The sequence below is a fragment of the Gracilinanus agilis genome, chromosome 1 (genome assembly GCF_016433145.1).
Source record: "Gracilinanus agilis isolate LMUSP501 chromosome 1, AgileGrace, whole genome shotgun sequence".
Lineage (NCBI taxonomy): Eukaryota > Metazoa > Chordata > Mammalia > Didelphimorphia > Didelphidae > Gracilinanus > Gracilinanus agilis.
Window position 1 is genome coordinate 654,296,369 of NC_058130.1, and position 26,699 is coordinate 654,323,067.

A 26,699-nucleotide genomic window follows, 5' to 3' on the forward strand; every position below is an offset into this window, starting at 1 on the left:
CATATCCCATTTCCTTTATCTCCAATATATCTTCCCCTACCTTCATTCCTCCTCCTATCACCTTATAATCACCCTAATATCCCCATTTATCCTTCTTTTGACCCAAACTGCGTTTCTTTGACCTACTCAGATTATTTATCTATTTTTTGATAACATTAATTGGCGAGCAAAGTTAGTGAACTACCTACAATCTTCTGAAACAATCAAAATGAAGCTGGCTAGGATAACATTCATCCTATCTAGCATCTCAGTGATTTCTTGGTCCCTAATGCAGGGTATGGTAGATTTTGGTTTATAAGGGTCCCTAATTTCGTGCAACAACTACTGAACATCTATGATTATTATAAATGGTGTGCTCTGACCCTGGATGAATGTATTTACTTCTTCCCAACAGCCATAGCCATAATCCTAACAATCTGGCAATTCTTCATGGTCACTAAAAATGTTTTCTCTCACCTGTGGCAATGGTTTAACTAAATTACAGCACAAAAGAAAGATATTGATTCTGGGCAACTAGTAAATAACATCAAACTGCTATGCCAAGTGCTAAAACAGATAAGGGAAGGGAAGGAACTGGACAAACACACAATTCTCCAGCTAGAGATTGTGGAGTCCAAATACTTGGGAAATAATACCTTTAACAAGTCAAAGCCCAATAACAACCAACCATCCACAAATTCCATAGTCTCTCTTTTACCAATTGTAGACAGAACCATTGTGCAGCCTAGGGAAGGGGTGGTACACGTAAAAACATATAAAGCATTCACCCCAAGTGATATGGAAGTGCTAAAGAGACGTTTTCCAAAGTATTTTGAAAAACCTTTCAAAAGTATAAAAGAATTAAAAAGGGTGTTCACACTATTTAATCCTAGTTTCGATGACGTGGAATTTCTTTTAGGGGAATTTTACTCTTCCTCAGAAAAGGAAAAATTCCTAAACGAAACAAGTACAAACCCAAATTTAACAGCCTGGCCATTGGTCCACCAGGATTTAGATTTTATCCAACATGCAAATCTTAGATACCTGATCCAATGTAGAACTGATCTATTAGAAGCAATGAGAATCCATGCAAAAAGACCAAATTCATGGCAAAAATTCGAAAAATTAAGACAGGGAGAAGAAGAACATCCTAGCAGTTTCCTCGATAGAGTAATTGAGGCAGCCGAGACAATCCTTGTATTAAGTGATACTCATGCCCAAGACACCATAGATCATATCCGTAGGCAATTTGTAAAGGGAACATCAATCACAATACAAAATTACTTTAGACAAAACTGTCCACAGTGGGAAACACTGCCACTGGAGGATATAAAACAACATGCTTCCTACATCCATGATTCAAAGCAAAAGGAAGCAAGGATAGCAAGACAGACTGAATCAGGCAAGGATGAAATCATAGCTGATTTGAAAAGGCAATTGAAACACACCAAAAGAGAAAAAGAATTGGAGGAAATAAAAAATTTTGCCCTCCAAACTAGTAGGAGCCAAAATCAATACAGGCAGCCTACAATTAACACCGAAAGACTAAAATCATTTTCCCCACAGTGCTTTCTTTGTGGATGTCCAGTTCATATTTTAAATTTTTTTAGATTTAGACAACAAATTGATTTTTCCAAAAATGACAACTATAATCAAAGAGACAGAATTACTAGAAGGACCTATTACAAAACAAAATGGTCCAAAAACAATAATGATACAAAGAGAAATGAGAAAAGCAAACATGATCGTTTGTGCTGTAGCCATGCATGCAAGAAATTTAGCCAATCCCCATCTCTAGAAGAAATGGAAAGGTACATGCAAATGGGAACGAAGCCAAAGTCACTATGAATCAAGGTTCCTAATTCAAAAAGTTCTAATAATTGGGTGTGAGAGTGTGTAGCTTCAGTGAGAAAAATAATATCAAAAAACTGGGCAAAACAAAACAGGTGTCTAAAGCAAGCTACACAGAATATCAAGATATGTCTGTGTAGATAAACAACAATGGGAAGAAATAATGCAGATGTGCAGAGAAATATATGGCAATAGTGAGGATAACTATATAAAGGATCAGCTTTCTCATTCCATCACAAAAACATTGAATGAGAAGCATAAGGCTCATACAGGCACTTGCAAAAGCTTGCAATCTTAGTCATCAAAAACTCAAACTCCTCTCTTTATTCCAAGTCTAAAACAAAGGGGCAACTTGGATAAAGAACATTATGGCGAGGATTTACAATGTATCCAGAAAAGAATGCATTCAGTAACCTCAGGGGAGTTAAACCATTCCTACTTTATGTGCACAAAGATAAAGGGATAGCCTCTAGTGTTCTCACACAAACATTCAGGAATAGACTTAGACCAGTTGCTTTAACAGCTCTAAATTAGATTCAGTGATTTGTGGTATGCCTAGTTGTCTAAGAGCCATAGCTACTGTAGCCATCATGATTAGAAAGTCTTCATCCTTGGTATTAGGGGGTCAATTGAAAGTATTTTCCCAACACCAAGTGGAATCTACTTTGAGAAACACCAACTTGCAGGCATTCACTTCTCAAAGATTATCACGATACCAAGCAATCTTGTTGGCTAGTGAAAATATAACTTTTCACTGGTGCAGAAACTTAAATCCTGCTACTCTGATTCCAGATTTACCTCTGGAAGGAGAAAGTCTACACATCTGTGAAAATGCATTTAACACTGCATAAAACAAGACCTGATTTAGACGATATGCCAATGAAAGACCCTGATATTACCTTATTCACAGATAGATCGTCATATATAGACAATCAGAGATATACCTGAGTAGCAGTAGTGACAGCCTCCGAGACCCTTTGGTACTCATCATTACCATCTACCATGAGTGCTCAAGGAGCAGAATTAGTTGGTTTGATACACACTCTGAAACTTGCAGAAAATCGCAAAGCTAACATTTTTATAGATTCTTGTTATGCTTTTACAGTTGCACATCATTCTGGTGAAATCTGGAAAAATCGAGGCTTCATTACTTCCAATGGCAAACAGATAGCGTATGGGAATTTAATCAATCAGTTGTTGGACACAATCCAATTACCAGCCCAAGTGTCAGTCATTCATTGCAAGGCTCATACTAAGATCCAAGGGCCAGTGGAATCAGAGAACAAACGTGTAGATATCACAGCCAAATACGCAGCGAGGTATGGACCACTTGCAATTCTGAACTTATCTTTGGTTGAGAAAGATAACCTCAAAAATGCATACTCCCCAAAGGAAGTGAAGAATTGGAAGAAACATCATGGGACATACTTAGCTAACAGAGTTTGGCTGGGGGGAAATAGGAAGCCTATGTTGCCTAGATCCCTGTATTTCACCTTTTGCAATGCACTACATCAAAAAGGGCATTATGGAAGTCTTGGCATGACAGATTCCATCAATAGGTATTGGAATGCAAGGGGCATATATGAAGTTGCTATGAGAGTTTCACAGAGGTACAGAATCTGTATGCAATATAACCAGACAATTACAAAAGTCCACAGTCTGGGAGGCAAACCACTAGCCTATACACCATTTGAATGCTTACAAATTGATTACATCACAATGCCAAGGAGTCGAGGTTATAGATATGCTTTAGTAATAGTGGATAGATTAACTAACTGGCCAGAAGCTTTTCCAGCAAAACGTAACACCTCAGCTTTTGTTGTGAAAATCTTACTGAGAGAATTAATACCTAGATTCTCTATACCATTACATATTGTGTCAGATTCTGGGTCGCATTTCGCGAATAAGATTTTAGCTACAGTTTATGAAACATTAGGAATTAAAAGACATCTTCACTCAATATTTAGACCCCAGTCAGATGGACAGATTGAATGGGTGAATAAATCTCTGAAAAATCTTGTAGCAAAATTATGTGTAGAATCTCACATGAAATGGCCTGATGCATTACCATTAGCACTATTCCACCTAAGAAGCCAACCCAACAGCATCACACACATTTCACCATTTGAAATGCTGTACGGACATCCACCATTCCATGGCAAAGCACCTCAAAGCATTCACAAATTATCACACCTAGGTATGGATGCAAACTCTATGAATATATCAAATTACTCAAGCAACAACTAAATCAACTCCACAAACTAGGCTTGATACATCAAAGAGTACCCTTTGATTTTAATCTACACAACTTCCAACCCAAAACTTCGCTAGGAAGTCTGTGTTAGAACCCAAGTGGCTTGGACTTTTCCAAATTATTTTAACAACTCCAAGTGCAATCAAAATTGAAGGAAAGGCTCCTTGGTTCCATGTCACTCATGTCAAGCCAGCAAAAGACATGTCCCAACAACAACCGCAAGACCAAGTTATTATACAGCACAAAGATAAATTAGCACCAACCAATCAATCATATAAATCCTTAAAAAGTCCACAGCCTATACCTGAGACCATAGAACCAGAGCAGCAATTAGAACAACAATCACAGCATGAATCAGAACCACAATTAGACCAAGAACCACTGAACAATAAGATATTACACCAAATTTTACACTCAAATGATTATCCCAATCCCAATTACATCTTAAAAGAATCATCTGTAAACCATTATGACAATGAAAAAGAATCAATGGCAGAAGAAGACACAACATTTGATTTGCAATCAATCCAAGACCTAGACATTGACATTGACAAATAAATGAAAGCACAAAAGACTTTATCACGAACTCTTTTGTTACCTGTAATTATCTTTATTAAACAACAAAAAAAAAGAAGAAGAAAAGATTAATCACGTTTCATATACATTTGAACTTTGTTCCTGACATAAGTCAACACAACAGAACATCAGTTCCAGTGTGCAAGTTGACAAGTGCATGGGTAACATCAAACGACACAAGTGAGGCATTGCTGACTTTGCAGATCATCACAAGGACAGCAAACCAGAGGACTACAAAAAACATCCGTGATCGAATACACAATCAGTATATGGGACAACAAACCACACTGTGAACAGGAGCATCTGAACACCATTGGACACATGCATTTGAAAAACATAACTTACACCCAACAGAATTCTCACTGCATCCAACACTTTAGATTCCATCCACAGTACATACACTTTGCAGAAGCATTCTAGTGGAGTAAGTATGTAACACTTCATTACACGGAAAGGTCACACTAGACAACACATAGAACATTTTTTGACTTAACATCTACATGTGAAACATAAATTTACACTTAAGAGAGAAGAACTTGTCTGCCTTAGCACAGAATTTTCTTCTTTGGTTTAGACACCTTCTACTCAAATCACCTAACATTCTTGTAAATAATGTATATATGTATATGTTTGCTTACTAACCCTTAGCAATAAGTTTTACTAACACACAGGGACAGTTAGTTAGCTTGATAAGTTAGAACAGGGACAGCATTTTCTAAACTTTCTTTATAAATACTGTACATAGCTTAAGTCTAGTTTAACCAAAAGACTTACAAAGAATATTAGCCTTACTTATTCTTACTAACATTTCTAACATAGGCATAAGTGTACTAACATATCCATATACTAACTTTAGGAAGATGAATTAGAATTTAGAAATTTAGATTGCAAAAATTTTTCTTAATTGATACTTTTGTTGCTAGTTCATAAAATTAGATAGATACATAGATAGAATTTATTACTTTGTTTTAGTTAGCAAATGTTAACTTTGAGACTGTTTGTGAATGTTTGCATTTAATCTGCTTTTCTTTTCTGTTCAAAATTTTTGCAAAACTGAAACCCCATTACTTTCCTATGCCTTTCCCATAACCCATCTTAGTTTTAACTTAGACTAGTCTTAGCATAGTTTAGGAGAAAGCAACCCTTTTATTATTTTACGAAACTTAGATAGGGATAAGAGCATAGTTATAATTTAGCTTAGAATAAGAGTAGTAAACCCTTAGAACTTAGCAACCAGAAAATGCTGCAAGCTGCAAATTTTCCAAAAAACATATGAGCAGGTGGTTCCGGGTTAAGATGGTGGCAGAGTAAAAAGCAGCTCTTAACCTCTCCTGACCAAAACACACAAGACTCCTCAAGAGGACATAAAAACAAGTCCAGACGAATGGAGGAACCCCACAACAGGGTGCAGTGTGGAAGGTACGTGGAATCGAGGCATTTCCATGCTATAAAGCGGTGAAACAGCTCTCACTAAATCGCGGGCTGAGCAACCACCCCACCCCCACCCCTACCACACACACCACCTATAGCACCGAAGCCAGTTAAAAAGAAATAGAGCAAGTTTGGGGCACCCATCGAGTCATTGGCAGCTCCAGGGCCTGTTCCTGAGAGCAGCAAGATTTGGGACCACAAAAAAGCCAAAGAACACACGCGAACTCTGAGCACGGGAGCGGCAGAGGCGTGGGTGGAGGCAGACACAGCCACAAGCTAAAGCTCTGAAACCCTGAGTGGGGAACCAGCGTAGACGGGTATACGACTGTGGAAGCAGCGCCCTGAGACTTGTAAAGAAACCTCCCACAGAGGATCAAGCAAGGGGGTCCACCAGGGGGCTTGACCTTGGAAAAAACGAGAACTCAGACCTCAGGAGCCAAAAGACCGTGGACAGACCCCGAGCACGAGGATAAAGCTGAGAAGCTGCTGGGCTAACTATGGCTACCCAGGCTCAGGAAGTTCAGAAGAGAAAGATAAACAACAAGAAAAAGAAGTCTTTAACATTTGACAACTTTTACACAGAGAAAATCCAGACAACCGAGGAAAAAGAGGAGGAGAACAAACAAGCATCCGGACCCTCCTCAAATAAGGAAAACTCCTCACAAGCTATGGAAGAGTTCAAAACTGAGATTCTGAGGAAGATGGAAGAGATCTGGCAAGAAAATAACAGTTTAAAAGTTAGAATCTTGCAATTGGAAAGTGAGGCCCAGAAATCAAATGAACTGATAAGCAAATTGAACCAGATTGAAAAAGAAAACCAAAAGATCATAGCTGAGAACGAAAAGTTTAGAGCCGAAAACCAGTCCCTACAGGCTAGAATTGAGCAATTAGAAGCTAATGATCTCTCAAGACAACAAGAACAAATAAAACAAAGTCAAAAGACTGATAAAATAGAAGGAAACATGAAATATCTCAATGAGAGAGTGACAGACCAAGAAAACCGGTCTAGAAGAGACAATTTGAGAATAATTGGTCTTCCAGAAAAACCAGAAATTAATAGAAACCTGGACTCCGTACTAAAAGAAATTATTCAGCAAAATTGCCCTGAAGTCCTACAACAAGAGGGCAATATAGACATTGAAAGGATTCATAGAACACCCACTACATTCGATCCAGATAAGAAAATGCCCAGAAATATAATTGCCAAATTCAAGAGCTTTCAAGCAAAAGAAAAAATCTTACAAGAAGCCAGAAAGAAACAATTCAAATATCAAGGAACACCAATTAGGATCACACAGGATCTGGCAGCCTCCACGCTAAAAGACCGTAAGGCCTGGAATACAATATTCAGAAAGGCAAGAGAGCTGGGCCTGCAACCACGGATCAACTACCCATCAAAACTGACTATATATTTCCAGGGGAAAGTATGGGCATTCAACAAAATTGAAGAATTCCAAGTATTTGCACAAAAAAGACCAGGGCTAAATGGAAAGTTTGATATCCAACCACAAAAATCAAGAGAAACATGAAAAGGTAAATAAGAAACAGAGGGGAAAGAAATAAAATCTTTTCGGCATCAAATGAGAAAAAGAAGGCAGGAGTGGTTATTATGATTTCTGACAAAGCCAAAGTAAAAAATAGATATGATTAAAAAAGACAGGGAAGGTCATTACATCCTGATTAAAGGCAGTATAAACAATGAGGAAATAACAGTGCTTAATATGTATGTACCAAGTGGCATAGCACCCAAATTCATAAAGGAGAAACTGGCAGAGCTCAAGAAGGAAATAGGTAGTAAAACCATACTAGTGGGAGATCTAAATATTCCTCTTTCAGATCTAGATAAATCAAACCGAAAAATAAAATAAGAAAGAGGTAAGAGAGGTGAATGAAGTCCTAGAAAAATTAGATTTAATTGATATGTGGAGAAAAATAAATAGGGACAAAAAGGAATACACCTTCTTTTTAGCTTTACATGGCACATTCACAAAGATTGACCATGTTATAGGGCATAGAACCATTGCAAACAAATGCAAAAGAGCAGAAATAATAAATGTAACCTTCTCAGATCATAATGTAATAAAAATAACAATTAGTAAGGGCACCTGGACAGAAAAATCAAAAACTAATTGGAAATTAAATAATATGATTCTCCAAAACCAATTTGTCAAAGAAGGAATCATAGAAACAATCAACAATTTCATTGAAGAAAATGACAATGATGAGACATCCTACCAAACTCTGTGGGATGCGGCCAAGGCAGTACTCAGGGGGAAATTTATATCCTTGAGTGCATATATTAACAAATTAAGGAGGGCAGAGATTAATGAATTAGGCATGCAACTCAAAAAATTAGAAAGCGAGCAAATTAAAAATCCCCAGATGGAAACTAAATTAGAAATACTAAAAACCAAGGGAGAAATTAATAAAATCGAAAGTAAAAGAACTATTGAATTAATAAATAAGACTAAAAGCTGGTACTTTGAAAAAACAGATAAAATAGACAAAGTACTAGTCAATCTAATAAAAAGGAAAGAAGAAAACCAAATTGACAGTATCAAAGATGAAAAGGGAGACCTCACCTCTAATGAAGGGGAAATTAAGGCAATCATTATAAACTATTTTGCCCAATTAAATGGCAATAAATATAACAATTTAGGAGATATGGACAAATATTTACAAAAATATAAACTGCCTAGATTAACAGCAGAAGAAATAGAATACCTAAATAATCCCATATCAGAAAAAGAAATTGAACAAGCCATCAAAGAACTCCCTAAGAAAAAAATCGCCAGGGCCTGATGGATTCACAAGTGAATTCTATCAGACATTCAAAGAGCAACTAATCCCAATACTATACAAATTATTTGACATGATAAGCAAAGAAGGAGTCCTACCAAATTCCTTTTATGACACAAATATGGTACTGATTCCAAAGCCAGGGAGATCAAAAACAGAGAAAGAAAACTACAGACCAATCTCCCTAATGAACATAGATGCAAAAATCTTAAATAGAATACTAGCAAAGAGACTCCAGCAAGTAATTAAGAAGATCATCCACCATGATCAGGTGGGATTTATACCAGGAATGCAAGGTTGGTTCAACATTAGGGAAACCATCCACATAATTGACCATATCAACAGTCTAACAAACAAAAATCACATGATCATCTCAATAGATGCTGAAAAAGCCTTTGACAAAATACAGCATCCATTTCTATTGAAAACACTGAAAAGAATAGGAATAGAAGGACCTTTCCTAAAAATAATAAACAGTATATACCTAAAACCATCAACAAACATCATATGCAATGGGGATAAATTAGAAGCCTTCCCAATAAGATCAGGAGTGAAACAAGGATGCCCATTATCACCTCTATTATTCAACATAGTACTAGAAACACTAGCAGTTGCAATTAGAGAAGAAAAAGAAATTGAAGGTATCAAAATAGGCAAAGAGGAGAACTAAGCTATCACTCTTTGCAGATGATATGATGGTCTACTTAAAAAATCCTAGAGAATCAACTAAGAAGCTTGTAGAAATAATCAACAACTTTAGCAAAGTTGCAGGATATAAAATAAATGCACATAAATCATCAGCATTTCTATACATTTCCAACACACTAGAGCAGCAAGAAGTAGAAAGAGAAACACCATTTAAAATCACCCTAGACAATATAAAATACTTAGGAAGCTGTGTACCAAAACAAACACAGCAATTATATGAAAACAACTACAAAACACTTTCCAAACAAATAAAACTGGATCTAAACAATTGGAAAGCCATTGATTGCTCATGGGTAGGTCGAGCTAACATAATAAAAATGACAATTCTACCCAAATTAATTTACCTATTTAGCGCCATACCTATCAAGCTACCAAAAAACTTCTTTACTGAATTAGAAAAAACTATAACAAATTTCATTTGGAATAACAAAAGATCAAGAATTTCAAGGGAAATAATGAAAAAAAAATGTGAAGGAAGGGGGCCTTGCAGTACCAGATATACTATAAAGCAGCAGTCATCAAAACAATATGGTACTGGCTAAGAGATAGAGAGGAGGATCAATGGAATATACTTGGGGTAAATGACCTCAGCAAGACAGTGTATGATAAACCCAAAGAGCCCAACTTTTGGGACATGAATCCACTATTTGACAAAAACTGCTGGGAAATTTGGAAAACAATATGGGAGAGATTAGGTCTAGATCAACATCTCACATCCTACACCAAGATAAATTCAGAATGGGTGAACGACTTGAATATAAAGAGGGAAACTATAAACAAGTTAAGTGAACACAGAATAGTTTACTTGTCAGATCTGTGGGAAAGGAAAGACTTTAAAACCAAACAAGAGTTAGAGAAAATTACAAAATGTAAATTAAATGGTTTTGATTATATTAAACTAAAAAGTTTTTGTACAAACAAAAACAATGTAGTCAAAATCAGAAGGGAAACAACAAATTGGGAAAAAATCTTTATAACGAAAAACTCTGACAGGGGTCTAATTACTCAAATATACAAGGAGTTAAAGCAATTGTATAAAAAATCAAGCCATTCCCCAATTGGTAAATGGGCAAGAGACATGAATAGGCAATTTTCAGGTAAAGAAATCAAAAGTATCAATAGGCACATGAGAAAGTGTTCCAAATCTCTAATAATTAGAGAAATGCAAATCAAAACAACTCTGAGGTATCACCTCACACCTAGCAGATTGGCTAAAATGAAAGAAGGGGAGAGTAATGAATGTTGGAGGGGATGTGGCAAAATTGGGACATTAATGCATTGCTGGTGGAGCTGTGAACTGATCCAGCCATTCTGGCTGGCAATTTGGAATCATGCTCAAAGGGCTATAAAAGAATGCCTGTCCTTTGATCCAGCCATACCATTGCTGGGTTTGTACCCCAAAGAGATCATAGATAAACAGACTTGTATGAAAATATTTATAGCTGCGCTTTTTGTGGTGGCAACAAATTGGAAAAGGAGGGTATGTCCTTCAATTGGGGAATGGCTGAACAAACTGTGGTATATGCGGGTGATGGAATACTATTGTGCTAAAAGGAATAATAAACTGGAGGAGTTCCAGGCGAACTGGAGAGACCTCCAGGAACTGATGCAGAGCAAAAGGAGCAGAGCCAGAAGAACATTGTACACAGAGACTGATATACTGTGGTAAAATCGAATGTAATGGACCTCTGTACCAGCAGCAATGCAATGACACAGGACAATTCTGAGGGATTTGTGGTAAAGAACGCTGCCCACATTCAGAGGAAGGATTGCAGGAGAGGAAACATATAAGAAAAACAACTGCTTGAACACATGGGTCGGGATGGACATGATTGAGGGTGTGGACTCGAAACTACCACACCAATGCAACAACCAACAATTTGGAAATAGGTCTTGATCAAGGACACATGTCAAAACTAGTGGAAATGTGCATCGGCCATGGGTGGGGGGAATGCAGGGGGTGAAGGGGAAAGTAGGAGCATGAATCATGTAACCATGTTAAAAATGAATATTAATAAATGTTTTAAAAAAAAGTAATTTACAGGGCAGCTAGGTAGCTCAGTGGATTGAGAGCCAGGCCTAGAGACAGGAGGTCCTAGGTTCAAATCCGGCCTCAGACACTTCCCAGCTGTGTGACCCTGGGCAAGTCACTTGACCCCCATTGCCTACCCTTACTACTCTTCTGCCTTGGAGCCAATACACAGATAAGGGTTTAAAATTAAAAATAATAATAATAATAATTTACTCCCAACTGGACTGGCTTTTATTTGAGGCAGGGTAGAGACCTGGTCCTCGTTTACGTATAAACAAGAATTCTCTCTGGTGATAAAATCAGCTAGCTCTAGCTGCCATATTGAAAGGTATATTGGTCAACCAAATGGCTAGGAAGAAATGGTGTGTTCGTGTCCTCCTGAGATCCACCTCTTCCCATGATGAAGTGGTGAAGGAAAAGTTGAAGTCTCTGATTCCACTTTCTATGTACCTGTTTTCCTAATCAGAAATATTGAGGAGAGGGACTAGATGATAATGTCAGATATGTATTGGCTTAAGAGAGAGGAAGTTAATTTTTCTTTTTTTGCTTACCTAACCTAGAGGCATAGTTGCTCATACTTATATGTTTCTCTCTCTTGGACCCTGCCTTCTGCCCTGCTCCAGATCTGTGATGCCTTTTTGGGCTGTATTAGGAGTCCAGTAGCTAGTTAGAAATCTTGCTCAGTCTCTTAATAAACTAATATTTTAAAATTTAAAAATACAGCCTCCAGAGAACTTCATTTGTTCCAAGACACTCCTCCACAAAGAAGCCTTCTCCCATTTTACTCCCTTCACTCACACTATCCCACTATCTGGAATGAATTCAGGGCTTACCCCATCCCCAACTTCCATCTCTTCCTTTTTAAGCTTTGCCCTTACATCCAGTTCAGGTACCATCTCCAACAAGAAACTCTCCTGGTCTTCCCAGCTAGAAGTAATCCTTCCCTCCCTGAAAGCAATGTGAAGTAGAAGGGAAAAAAGCATTGAATTCAGAATCAAAAGACCTAGGTTTGAATCCTGACTTGTGCTACCTTCTAGCCACATGATATTGGGCAAGTCACTGAAACCTCTCTAGACTTTCCTTTCCTTATTACAAAATGAGGGTATTTGAATAGATGAATTCTGAAGGTCTTTTTAGATCTACAATCTCTTAGTGCATATGCTTTCAACTTCTCTTATGCACTTAACTATGTATAGTAGATGCTTAATAATTGCTTATTGGACTTAATTGAATATTGCCATTTTCTTTTAACTTGGAGACCCATGATATCATAGCTATAAGGAGCTCTCCATAAGAAAATCCTTTCTACCAATGCAGATCAACAACTGTTCTGCAACTGGTAGTTTTCAAAAGTTACCTGGGGCCAATATGACAGAAAAGTAAGTTTATAAATGTTGAAGGGGATATGGGAAAATTGGGACACAAATGCACTGTGGTAGAGTTGTGAACTGATCTGACCATTCTGGGGAGCAATTTGAAACTATGGCCAAAGGGTTATAAAACTGTGCTTACCCTTTGGCCCAGAAGTACCACTTATAGATCCAAATCCCAAAGAGATCAAAGAAAAAGGAAACAGATTTACCTGTACAAAAAAATATTTATAGCAGCTCTTCTGGTAGTAGCAAAAGAATTAGAAACTGAGGGGATTTCCATCAATTGGGGCATAGATGAAAAAGTTGTGATATATGATTGTAATGTATTCTAATTGTGCTATAAGAAATGACAAGAGCAGGATGATTTTTTTAAACCCTTGGGAAAGCTTACATGAAGTGATGCAAAGTGAAGCGAGCAGAACCAGAAGAGCATCATATATAGTAACTGTCACGATCTCGTTATCATCTCTGATAATTTTATAAGGACAGTTTCGTTGATAAGGAAATAAGGACGGGACAAGGGAGTTGTCTTTTACTTCATGCTTCCATCTCTGTCTCCAGGAGCATGGAGTTTATTATATATGTTTCAAGACTCATTTCACACAAAAGAACTCCCCCGAAACTTTGCAGATATGCAGAAGTTACAAATTATGTCATATCAAAACACAAAAAGTCTCATTGGCTTCAGAACAGACCAAGGCCAAGGATGAATTTTGACTGGGTTCTCATCAGAAAGCCAAGTTGGGGAGTATTTTTCTCAGGGCTGAATTGCCCCTGCTAAGGTCTTGGCCTTGGCTATATCAGGCAGCTGTATTCCTGGAGGTCAAAGGGGAACAGTGTTAACCCTTTAAATTCAGGTTTGCTAGGAACTTAAAGCTTTTCAATAAGGCCACAATACTTTTCAACAAGAAATCACAAGGATTACAAAAGGGGTCAAAAAAGGAGTCTCAGATTTTTATCTATTCTCTTATTGGCTTCCCACAAGTAACAGCAATATTTTTTAATGAACAACTATTAATGTCCTGGCTATTCACAGCAAGAGAATGAATTCAAGACAATCCCAATGACTCATGATAAAAATATATCTTCTGCCTCCAGAGAAAGAACTGATGGAATCTGAATGCAGATCAATGCATACTATATTTCACTTTTTTTTATTTGTTTGATTGAGATTTCTTCCACAAAACAACTAATATGGGAAAATGTTTTTACATAACTACACATGTAACATCTATACTGGGTTGCTTACTGACTCAGGGAAGGAGGTAATGAGGGATAGTAGGAGGGAAGGAGAGAATTTGGAACTTGAAACTTTTTTTTTATATTGCATGGAGGTATGTTGGGCATGGTGTTCTGAAAAATTAAGCAATTTTCTCTTGGTCATGTCAGGATGTCTCAGAAGAAAAACTTGAATCCCTGTCTTCCTTACTGGAAGTTTGGCTCCCTAGACATGATTCTTCACTGCTTCTCCATTAAAATGCCCTGGGATACTGACCAGTGAGAGCTCAGTCTTTGGGGTATGCATATTCAGTGAGACTGCTTCTGGAAGGGTCAGAGGATAGAAGGATCCTGTTTCCTACTGTGTAGATATATGAGAAATACTTTGAGTGTTTCTGTTCTGCTGTGTGGTGATGAGATAATCAATAAATTTTGATTGGCTACTAAGCAAAACCTGAGGATGTGAACCCAAGGCTCTGACAAGTAGACCATTTTCTCTTTCCTTCCTGGTTGCATTGGAGGGAAGAGGCAAGAAATGTCACAAACCTTTATGTGGACAGAGAGTGGCCAGCCCTCTTCACCAGGCTCAGAATGATAGCTATGAGCAGAAGTTTTTATTTTGCTTCTGTTCCTGTAATTCTTTTGTGTCTATTCTTTCCTATGTTAGGTGAAATTATATTGGAGAAACATAGGCTGTAACCTCAGGAACCACAAAAGGTTAGCAGAGCAAAAACCCAGAAGTCCAATGACAGGGGTCTGTGCCAGGGTTTGTGGGTAGCAAAGTCACAACTTGAAACAGAATTCTAGTAGATGGGGAATGAATTTTGTAAAGGGTCAATTATTTTGTAGCACCTACCTTACTTTTGAACATACTCTCCATAGCGACCATGGTAGTAGAGGAGAAAGTATACCTATAGGTGTTAAGGGATTATATTTTCTCAAGAAATATGCCTTTCTAAAATTATAATTTGCTAATTGATTAAATGATATTAGGATGCTAATTTCTGGTGCTTGTTATTGAGTAGATTGTACCAGATTGGGGGCTCAAGTTGATAACACTAAAAAGATACTGGGAACCCCTCAGAGGAATCTTAGCATAATCTTGCTCTGGGAAACCAAGTTGCCAGTGAGAGTGGGAGTTGGGATAAGAACCCCCAGAGGTTACATAGGCTACAAAAAGATTTCACATTCCAAAGGAGTAAAGTCATAGATCATTAGAGTCAGAAAAGTCCTTAGAGATCATTTAATGTGGTACATTTTTTATATATTGTAAAATCCATATCATATGAAAGTGTTTAACCATTGATACCCTAAATGACATAGCAAAAGTAAAATTTTGTTTATAGATTTTATTGATATCTTTTTTCTTTTTTACAATGCCTAGATGTCTCTCATATGCTTTTTCACTAACCCGTCCCAGAGAGCCATTCCTTATAACAAAATTTTTAAGACAGAAGACAAGGGAAAAAGTTTGACAAGACTGATTAACATAGAAAAAAATCTGACTTTACAGGCACTGTTCCTCTTCTGTGGACTCCAACCTCTGCAAAGGAGTTAGGGAAGGTATCTTCTCCTATATATTTTGGTACCAATTTTATTCTTTATCATTTCACAACATTCAGGTTTTATTTCTAAAACATTCAGTTTAATTGTTCTTTTTCTTTCTATCTACATTATTATATTGTTTTCCTGGCTCCATTTTTTGTGTCAGTTCATGTAAATCTTGCCACATTTAACTTAGTCATCATGTTTATCATTTATTATAACAAAGTAAGATTCCTTTACTTTGACATGACAGAATTCATATAACCATTTCCCACCTGATGAACATTTATTTTATTTCTAGTTCTTTGACACTTCAAAAAGTACCACTATCAATATTTTGGTATATATGGATATATGGAGGCTTACTTTTTGTCAATGATTTCCTTACAGTATATGAGTAACAGTAGAATCAATGGTCCTTTCTTCCTCTCAACTTAATATGTTTGCCTCCTCACAAATAGGAAAATAACTTTTCTGTAAGTTATTAAAGCCAGCAGAGTCATGCTTGAAGTTCCTAAAAGAAGCATGCTAGGGGAATAGCACTAGGGAATGACCATATGAACTCATATGAACTGTCTTTTAAAGCCCTTTATGACATGGCTCAAGGCTATTTAACAAATTTGATTGTGTATACTAACCCTCCCACGCTCAGCAATCCCCATTTAATCATCCTTCTCTCAGATCCTCACATGAGGCAGTCAGGAATGCACAGAATGGATTATTCCAAGTATTAATATTTTAATTTATTATAAATAATTGTAAATATCAACAAGCCAATTAAACTTGTTTTACAGCTTTTTACAATCAAATTAATGAACTTCTACACAATAGCTCCATTACTCCCTCATAATCCCCTTCATTTTTCTGTAAGTTATCCACCTGTCCTTAAAGATTTCCCTTTTATCATGGAACATCTTTGGTTAGGATTTGTTCTGGTTTGTATTCTGTTTGCCTGGTTCTATTTTCTTTGTTGCATGTTATTTCACAAAAGTTCTGCCAGATTATAATAGCTTTCATATTTATCCATCTTAATAGCATTATAATATTCCTTTATAGTAATATGCCACATTCCATTTGGCCATTCCCCAATTCTTGGATATTTAGATTCTTACAGAGTTTTTTGCAATTTCAAATAATGTTGTTCTACATTTCATTGAACCAATAAATCAGCCAGATTTTATTAAGCACATAACTTTGTGCCAGACACTATGCTAGGTACTGGGAAGATACAAATACAAAGAATGGGGAAGTGGGGGACACCTTCTCTCAAAGGGATTACATTCTAATGGAGGAGACAAGAAGTATATGAATAAGGATATATAAAATAAATATTAAGAGAATAAATACAAATAAATACAAAATAAGGAACTAGGTAGTTTTAGGGGATAAATTAAATAATTGAAAAGATGAAAAAGGACTTCATGTAGAATCTGGCACTTGAACTATATAGTCCAATGGAAGGAATTGATTCATTGAGGTCATCATAGGAAGGAATGCATTCTAGGTTTGGGAAATAGCCAATGAAAAGGTATCAGAGGCTGGACATGGAGTGAATATACAGTGAAGAGGATGGACAGTGGAGAGCTCTTCCCAGATTCTTCATTTCAGGAGGGTGCTTAGGGCAGCCCCATCATTTCCCACCTGGCTACACTCCTTGGAACTTCATCATGCCCCTGAGCTGGATACCTCCCTTGCCCCAACTCTTTAGCTTTTATATAGATATAGATATATTTAGATAGATAGATAGATAGATAGATAGATAGATAGATAGATAGATATAGATATATATCTCACATAGCTAATTACACACACACACAAACACACACACACACACACACACACACACACACATTACTCTTCCTTTAGGTTGCAAACTCCTTGAGGACAATAACTGTCTTTTGCCTATTTTTGTATTCCAGCATTTAGCTCAGTGCCTGGAACAAAGTAGGAGCCAGTTTATTAAACTGCCTTACATGAAAAACTGAAAGACAGCTAAACTCAATTGGTAAGAATTGGGTAAGAAATGCACAATCAGGCTGCTTAAATAGCTTTGAGTCATGATGTAAATGGCTTTAAAATCTAAGCAGTTTATATGAGTTTTTCCATGCAAATTTGAAATTATCTACTTCATTTCTTATAGCATAATGGTGCTCCATTATATTTATGTTGTTGTTGTTCTTATTCAGTCGTTTTTCAGTCAAGTCTTTCATGACCCGATTTGGCAAAGATATCAGAATAGTTTGCCATTTCTTTCTCCAACTCATTTTACAATGAGGAAACTGAGGCAAATGGGTTACGTGACTTGCCCAGGCTGAGGATCACATGGCTAAAAAGTGAATGAGGCCAGCCTGGGCAAGAACTGACAAAGATGTGTCTTCCTAACTCAAAGCCCACTCTGATACTAGCAATATTTATAAATTATAGATAAGAATATGGTATGTTCATGTAACCACAACTTATTTAGTCTCTCTTTAATTGTTGGACATCTCTTTAGTTTCCAGTTGTTTTATTGTTTATGTCACCACAAAAATAGCTTCTATAAATACATTTGAACATAAAGGATCTTTTCCTCTTTCTTTGATTTCTTTTGGATGTAGTCCTAACAGTGGTATAGTTGGATCAAAGAGTAAACAAAAGTTAGTAACATTTTTCCTCTATAATTCAAAATTACTTTTATTATAGACATTCACAGGTTTATTAACTATATCAAAGAGCCTACTTCACTCCTTTAACATTTACCATTTTTCTTTGTTGTCATCATTCTCACTCTAAAGGGTGTGAGGTGGATTTTCATAATTGTTTTAATTTGCATTTCTCTAATTAGTAGTGATTTGGAACAATTTTTTATATGGCTACAGAGACTAAGTTTCTTCCCTTGAGGACTCTCTATTCATATCCTTAGATCATATATCAGTTTGGAGATGCCCCTTTTTATTAAAAATTTGAATCAGTTCTTTATATATCTTGGAAACGAGACCTTTCTCAAAGGAACTTGTTAGAAAGATGTAATACAAGGTGGCTAACAGAAACTTTTTGCTTCTGTAATTTCTAACGGTCACAAAAAGTCAGTTAAACGTCTTAGAATGTTCAGAAAGTCAGAACTTAAAGCTATAAATAGAGGTGAAGTTCCAACTGACGAGGCTTTTGCCTTCTGGCTTTTGCTGTGGCTGGAGGCTTTTGCTTTGGCCTTTTGGCTTTGGCCTAATTGCTTTGGCCTTGGCCTGTGCTTATTTTGTTTTGGGGAAATTTGGACCTGTCTCATTTCTCTGGACCTCTCCCTGATCTCCCATCTCCATCCCTCCCCTTCCCTGATTTTCCTTTGGGTTCTGGTTGGCAGGGAGGGCTTTGGAGATTGAACATAGTGGGTTTTAGTTTCTTTAGATAATTGGAGTATCCTCAAATAAGTTATCCCTAGGTTTGATAAAGACTTTACTTAAAAGGCAGTCAAATCTTCCTGACTGGGAGAGCCGGACTCTCTCTCTGTCTAAACCTCTCCACAGCCCATCCCCCACCCTCACCCCTCTCCCTGGCAGCAGTTAGAAAACCCTGAACCCCTCCCCCCTTCTGACTGACCCTGGTATTAATAAATCCCCTTGTTACCTATTCAAACCCTCTGGTGAGTCATTGTGTCGAAAATTAAGACAAGGGCCAAGAGGAAGGAATCATTTTCCTTTATTTCTTGAGACAACTGGGGCATCTATCTTGACAGTAAGTACCCACCTTCAAGACTTCCTCCAGCCCTCAGTTTGACTGGCAGGGAGGGGCGCTCTCGACCCCTCCCTCAAGAGACTTTGAAACTAATAAGAGCCTAAACGTTTCTTACTGGCCCTGGTTTCCTCCCTGTATCCTCTTTCTCAAGCCTCTGGGAATAAACCTGTTTGAGCTGCCCTCTCCTGCATATCCCATTTCCTTTATCTCCAATATATCTTCCCCTACCTTCATTCCTCCTCCTATCACCTTATAATCACCCTAATATCCCCATTTATCCTTCTTTTGACCCAAACTGCGTTTCTTTGACCTACTCAGATTATTTATCTATTTTTTGATAACATTAATTGGCGAGCAAAGTTAGTGAACTACCTACAATCTTCTGAAACAATCAAAATGAAGCTGGCTAGGATAACATTCATCCTATCTAGCATCTCAGTGATTTCTTGGTCCCTAATGCAGGGTATGGTAGATTTTGGTTTATAAGGGTCCCTAATTTCGTGCAACAACTACTGAACATCTATGATTATTATAAATGGTGTGCTCTGACCCTGGATGAATGTATTTACTTCTTCCCAACAGCCATAGCCATAATCCTAACAATCTGGCAATTCTTCATGGTCACTAAAAATGTTTTCTCTCACCTGTGGCAATGGTTTAACTAAATTACAGCACAAAAGAAAGATATTGATTCTGGGCAACTAGTAAATAACATCAAACTGCTATGCCAAGTGCTAAAACAGATAAGGGAAGGGAAGGAACTGGACAAACACACAATTCTCCAGCTAGAGATTGTGGAGTCCAAATACTTGGGAAATAATACCTTTAACAAGTCAAAGCCCAATAACAACCAACCATCCACAAATTCCATAGTCTCTCTTTTACCAATTGTAGACAGAACCATTGTGCAGCCTAGGGAAGGGGTGGTACACGTAAAAACATATAAAGCATTCACCCCAAGTGATATGGAAGTGCTAAAGAGACGTTTTCCAAAGTATTTTGAAAAACCTTTCAAAAGTATAAAAGAATTAAAAAGGGTGTTCACACTATTTAATCCTAGTTTCGATGACGTGGAATTTCTTTTAGGGGAATTTTACTCTTCCTCAGAAAAGGAAAAATTCCTAAACGAAACAAGTACAAACCCAAATTTAACAGCCTGGCCATTGGTCCACCAGGATTTAGATTTTATCCAACATGCAAATCTTAGATACCTGATCCAATGTAGAACTGATCTATTAGAAGCAATGAGAATCCATGCAAAAAGACCAAATTCATGGCAAAAATTCGAAAAATTAAGACAGGGAGAAGAAGAACATCCTAGCAGTTTCCTCGATAGAGTAATTGAGGCAGCCGAGACAATCCTTGTATTAAGTGATACTCATGCCCAAGACACCATAGATCATATCCGTAGGCAATTTGTAAAGGGAACATCAATCACAATACAAAATTACTTTAGACAAAACTGTCCACAGTGGGAAACACTGCCACTGGAGGATATAAAACAACATGCTTCCTACATCCATGATTCAAAGCAAAAGGAAGCAAGGATAGCAAGACAGACTGAATCAGGCAAGGATGAAATCATAGCTGATTTGAAAAGGCAATTGAAACACACCAAAAGAGAAAAAGAATTGGAGGAAATAAAAAATTTTGCCCTCCAAACTAGTAGGAGCCAAAATCAATACAGGCAGCCTACAATTAACACCGAAAGACTAAAATCATTTTCCCCACAGTGCTTTCTTTGTGGATGTCCAGTTCATATTTTAAATTTTTTTAGATTTAGACAACAAATTGATTTTTCCAAAAATGACAACTATAATCAAAGAGACAGAATTACTAGAAGGACCTATTACAAAACAAAATGGTCCAAAAACAATAATGATACAAAGAGAAATGAGAAAAGCAAACATGATCGTTTGTGCTGTAGCCATGCATGCAAGAAATTTAGCCAATCCCCATCTCTAGAAGAAATGGAAAGGTACATGCAAATGGGAACGAAGCCAAAGTCACTATGAATCAAGGTTCCTAATTCAAAAAGTTCTAATAATTGGGTGTGAGAGTGTGTAGCTTCAGTGAGAAAAATAATATCAAAAAACTGGGCAAAACAAAACAGGTGTCTAAAGCAAGCTACACAGAATATCAAGATATGTCTGTGTAGATAAACAACAATGGGAAGAAATAATGCAGATGTGCAGAGAAATATATGGCAATAGTGAGGATAACTATATAAAGGATCAGCTTTCTCATTCCATCACAAAAACATTGAATGAGAAGCATAAGGCTCATACAGGCACTTGCAAAAGCTTGCAATCTTAGTCATCAAAAACTCAAACTCCTCTCTTTATTCCAAGTCTAAAACAAAGGGGCAACTTGGATAAAGAACATTATGGCGAGGATTTACAATGTATCCAGAAAAGAATGCATTCAGTAACCTCAGGGGAGTTAAACCATTCCTACTTTATGTGCACAAAGATAAAGGGATAGCCTCTAGTGTTCTCACACAAACATTCAGGAATAGACTTAGACCAGTTGCTTTAACAGCTCTAAATTAGATTCAGTGATTTGTGGTATGCCTAGTTGTCTAAGAGCCATAGCTACTGTAGCCATCATGATTAGAAAGTCTTCATCCTTGGTATTAGGGGGTCAATTGAAAGTATTTTCCCAACACCAAGTGGAATCTACTTTGAGAAACACCAACTTGCAGGCATTCACTTCTCAAAGATTATCACGATACCAAGCAATCTTGTTGGCTAGTGAAAATATAACTTTTCACTGGTGCAGAAACTTAAATCCTGCTACTCTGATTCCAGATTTACCTCTGGAAGGAGAAAGTCTACACATCTGTGAAAATGCATTTAACACTGCATAAAACAAGACCTGATTTAGACGATATGCCAATGAAAGACCCTGATATTACCTTATTCACAGATAGATCGTCATATATAGACAATCAGAGATATACCTGAGTAGCAGTAGTGACAGCCTCCGAGACCCTTTGGTACTCATCATTACCATCTACCATGAGTGCTCAAGGAGCAGAATTAGTTGGTTTGATACACACTCTGAAACTTGCAGAAAATCGCAAAGCTAACATTTTTATAGATTCTTGTTATGCTTTTACAGTTGCACATCATTCTGGTGAAATCTGGAAAAATCGAGGCTTCATTACTTCCAATGGCAAACAGATAGCGTATGGGAATTTAATCAATCAGTTGTTGGACACAATCCAATTACCAGCCCAAGTGTCAGTCATTCATTGCAAGGCTCATACTAAGATCCAAGGGCCAGTGGAATCAGAGAACAAACGTGTAGATATCACAGCCAAATACGCAGCGAGGTATGGACCACTTGCAATTCTGAACTTATCTTTGGTTGAGAAAGATAACCTCAAAAATGCATACTCCCCAAAGGAAGTGAAGAATTGGAAGAAACATCATGGGACATACTTAGCTAACAGAGTTTGGCTGGGGGGAAATAGGAAGCCTATGTTGCCTAGATCCCTGTATTTCACCTTTTGCAATGCACTACATCAAAAAGGGCATTATGGAAGTCTTGGCATGACAGATTCCATCAATAGGTATTGGAATGCAAGGGGCATATATGAAGTTGCTATGAGAGTTTCACAGAGGTACAGAATCTGTATGCAATATAACCAGACAATTACAAAAGTCCACAGTCTGGGAGGCAAACCACTAGCCTATACACCATTTGAATGCTTACAAATTGATTACATCACAATGCCAAGGAGTCGAGGTTATAGATATGCTTTAGTAATAGTGGATAGATTAACTAACTGGCCAGAAGCTTTTCCAGCAAAACGTAACACCTCAGCTTTTGTTGTGAAAATCTTACTGAGAGAATTAATACCTAGATTCTCTATACCATTACATATTGTGTCAGATTCTGGGTCGCATTTCGCGAATAAGATTTTAGCTACAGTTTATGAAACATTAGGAATTAAAAGACATCTTCACTCAATATTTAGACCCCAGTCAGATGGACAGATTGAATGGGTGAATAAATCTCTGAAAAATCTTGTAGCAAAATTATGTGTAGAATCTCACATGAAATGGCCTGATGCATTACCATTAGCACTATTCCACCTAAGAAGCCAACCCAACAGCATCACACACATTTCACCATTTGAAATGCTGTACGGACATCCACCATTCCATGGCAAAGCACCTCAAAGCATTCACAAATTATCACACCTAGGTATGGATGCAAACTCTATGAATATATCAAATTACTCAAGCAACAACTAAATCAACTCCACAAACTAGGCTTGATACATCAAAGAGTACCCTTTGATTTTAATCTACACAACTTCCAACCCAAAACTTCGCTAGGAAGTCTGTGTTAGAACCCAAGTGGCTTGGACTTTTCCAAATTATTTTAACAACTCCAAGTGCAATCAAAATTGAAGGAAAGGCTCCTTGGTTCCATGTCACTCATGTCAAGCCAGCAAAAGACATGTCCCAACAACAACCGCAAGACCAAGTTATTATACAGCACAAAGATAAATTAGCACCAACCAATCAATCATATAAATCCTTAAAAAGTCCACAGCCTATACCTGAGACCATAGAACCAGAGCAGCAATTAGAACAACAATCACAGCATGAATCAGAACCACAATTAGACCAAGAACCACTGAACAATAAGATATTACACCAAATTTTACACTCAAATGATTATCCCAATCCCAATTACATCTTAAAAGAATCATCTGTAAACCATTATGACAATGAAAAAGAATCAATGGCAGAAGAAGACACAACATTTGATTTGCAATCAATCCAAGACCTAGACATTGACATTGACAAATAAATGAAAGCACAAAAGACTTTATCACGAACTCTTTTGTTACCTGTAATTATCTTTATTAAACAACAAAAAAAAAGAAGAAGAAAAGATTAATCACGTTTCATATACATTTGAACTTTGTTCCTGACATAAGTCAACACAACAGAACATCAGTTCCAGTGTGCAAGTTGACAAGTGCATGGGTAACATCAAACGACACAAGTGAGGCATTGCTGACTTTGCAGATCATCACAAGGACAGCAAACCAGAGGACTACAAAAAACATCCGTGATCGAATACACAATCAGTATATGGGACAACAAACCACACTGTGAACAGGAGCATCTGAACACCATTGGACACATGCATTTGAAAAACATAACTTACACCCAACAGAATTCTCACTGCATCCAACACTTTAGATTCCATCCACAGTACATACACTTTGCAGAAGCATTCTAGTGGAGTAAGTATGTAACACTTCATTACACGGAAAGGTCACACTAGACAACACATAGAACATTTTTTGACTTAACATCTACATGTGAAACATAAATTTACACTTAAGAGAGAAGAACTTGTCTGCCTTAGCACAGAATTTTCTTCTTTGGTTTAGACACCTTCTACTCAAATCACCTAACATTCTTGTAAATAATGTATATATGTATATGTTTGCTTACTAACCCTTAGCAATAAGTTTTACTAACACACAGGGACAGTTAGTTAGCTTGATAAGTTAGAACAGGGACAGCATTTTCTAAACTTTCTTTATAAATACTGTACATAGCTTAAGTCTAGTTTAACCAAAAGACTTACAAAGAATATTAGCCTTACTTATTCTTACTAACATTTCTAACATAGGCATAAGTGTACTAACATATCCATATACTAACTTTAGGAAGATGAATTAGAATTTAGAAATTTAGATTGCAAAAATTTTTCTTAATTGATACTTTTGTTGCTAGTTCATAAAATTAGATAGATACATAGATAGAATTTATTACTTTGTTTTAGTTAGCAAATGTTAACTTTGAGACTGTTTGTGAATGTTTGCATTTAATCTGCTTTTCTTTTCTGTTCAAAATTTTTGCAAAACTGAAACCCCATTACTTTCCTATGCCTTTCCCATAACCCATCTTAGTTTTAACTTAGACTAGTCTTAGCATAGTTTAGGAGAAAGCAACCCTTTTATTATTTTACGAAACTTAGATAGGGATAAGAGCATAGTTATAATTTAGCTTAGAATAAGAGTAGTAAACCCTTAGAACTTAGCAACCAGAAAATGCTGCAAGCTGCAAATTTTCCAAAAAACATATGAGCAGGTGGTTCCGGGTTAAGATGGTGGCAGAGTAAAAAGCAGCTCTTAACCTCTCCTGACCAAAACACACAAGACTCCTCAAGAGGACATAAAAACAAGTCCAGACGAATGGAGGAACCCCACAACAGGGTGCAGTGTGGAAGGTACGTGGAATCGAGGCATTTCCATGCTATAAAGCGGTGAAACAGCTCTCACTAAATCGCGGGCTGAGCAACCACCCCACCCCCACCCCTACCACACACACCACCTATAGCACCGAAGCCAGTTAAAAAGAAATAGAGCAAGTTTGGGGCACCCATCGAGTCATTGGCAGCTCCAGGGCCTGTTCCTGAGAGCAGCAAGATTTGGGACCACAAAAAAGCCAAAGAACACACGCGAACTCTGAGCACGGGAGCGGCAGAGGCGTGGGTGGAGGCAGACACAGCCACAAGCTAAAGCTCTGAAACCCTGAGTGGGGAACCAGCGTAGACGGGTATACGACTGTGGAAGCAGCGCCCTGAGACTTGTAAAGAAACCTCCCACAGAGGATCAAGCAAGGGGGTCCACCAGGGGGCTTGACCTTGGAAAAAACGAGAACTCAGACCTCAGGAGCCAAAAGACCGTGGACAGACCCCGAGCACGAGGATAAAGCTGAGAAGCTGCTGGGCTAACTATGGCTACCCAGGCTCAGGAAGTTCAGAAGAGAAAGATAAACAACAAGAAAAAGAAGTCTTTAACATTTGACAACTTTTACACAGAGAAAATCCAGACAACCGAGGAAAAAGAGGAGGAGAACAAACAAGCATCCGGACCCTCCTCAAATAAGGAAAACTCCTCACAAGCTATGGAAGAGTTCAAAACTGAGATTCTGAGGAAGATGGAAGAGATCTGGCAAGAAAATAACAGTTTAAAAGTTAGAATCTTGCAATTGGAAAGTGAGGCCCAGAAATCAAATGAACTGATAAGCAAATTGAACCAGATTGAAAAAGAAAACCAAAAGATCATAGCTGAGAACGAAAAGTTTAGAGCCGAAAACCAGTCCCTACAGGCTAGAATTGAGCAATTAGAAGCTAATGATCTCTCAAGACAACAAGAACAAATAAAACAAAGTCAAAAGACTGA

General features: G+C 37.4%; 1 protein-coding gene across 1 annotated transcript in view; it reads right to left on the reverse strand.

Annotated features, from left to right (window-relative positions):
• LOC123255273 (E3 ubiquitin-protein ligase UBR5-like) overlaps positions 1-26,699 on the reverse strand; it is a 77,681-nt gene that overhangs the window by 50,262 nt on the left and 720 nt on the right. The window lies entirely within an intron of this gene.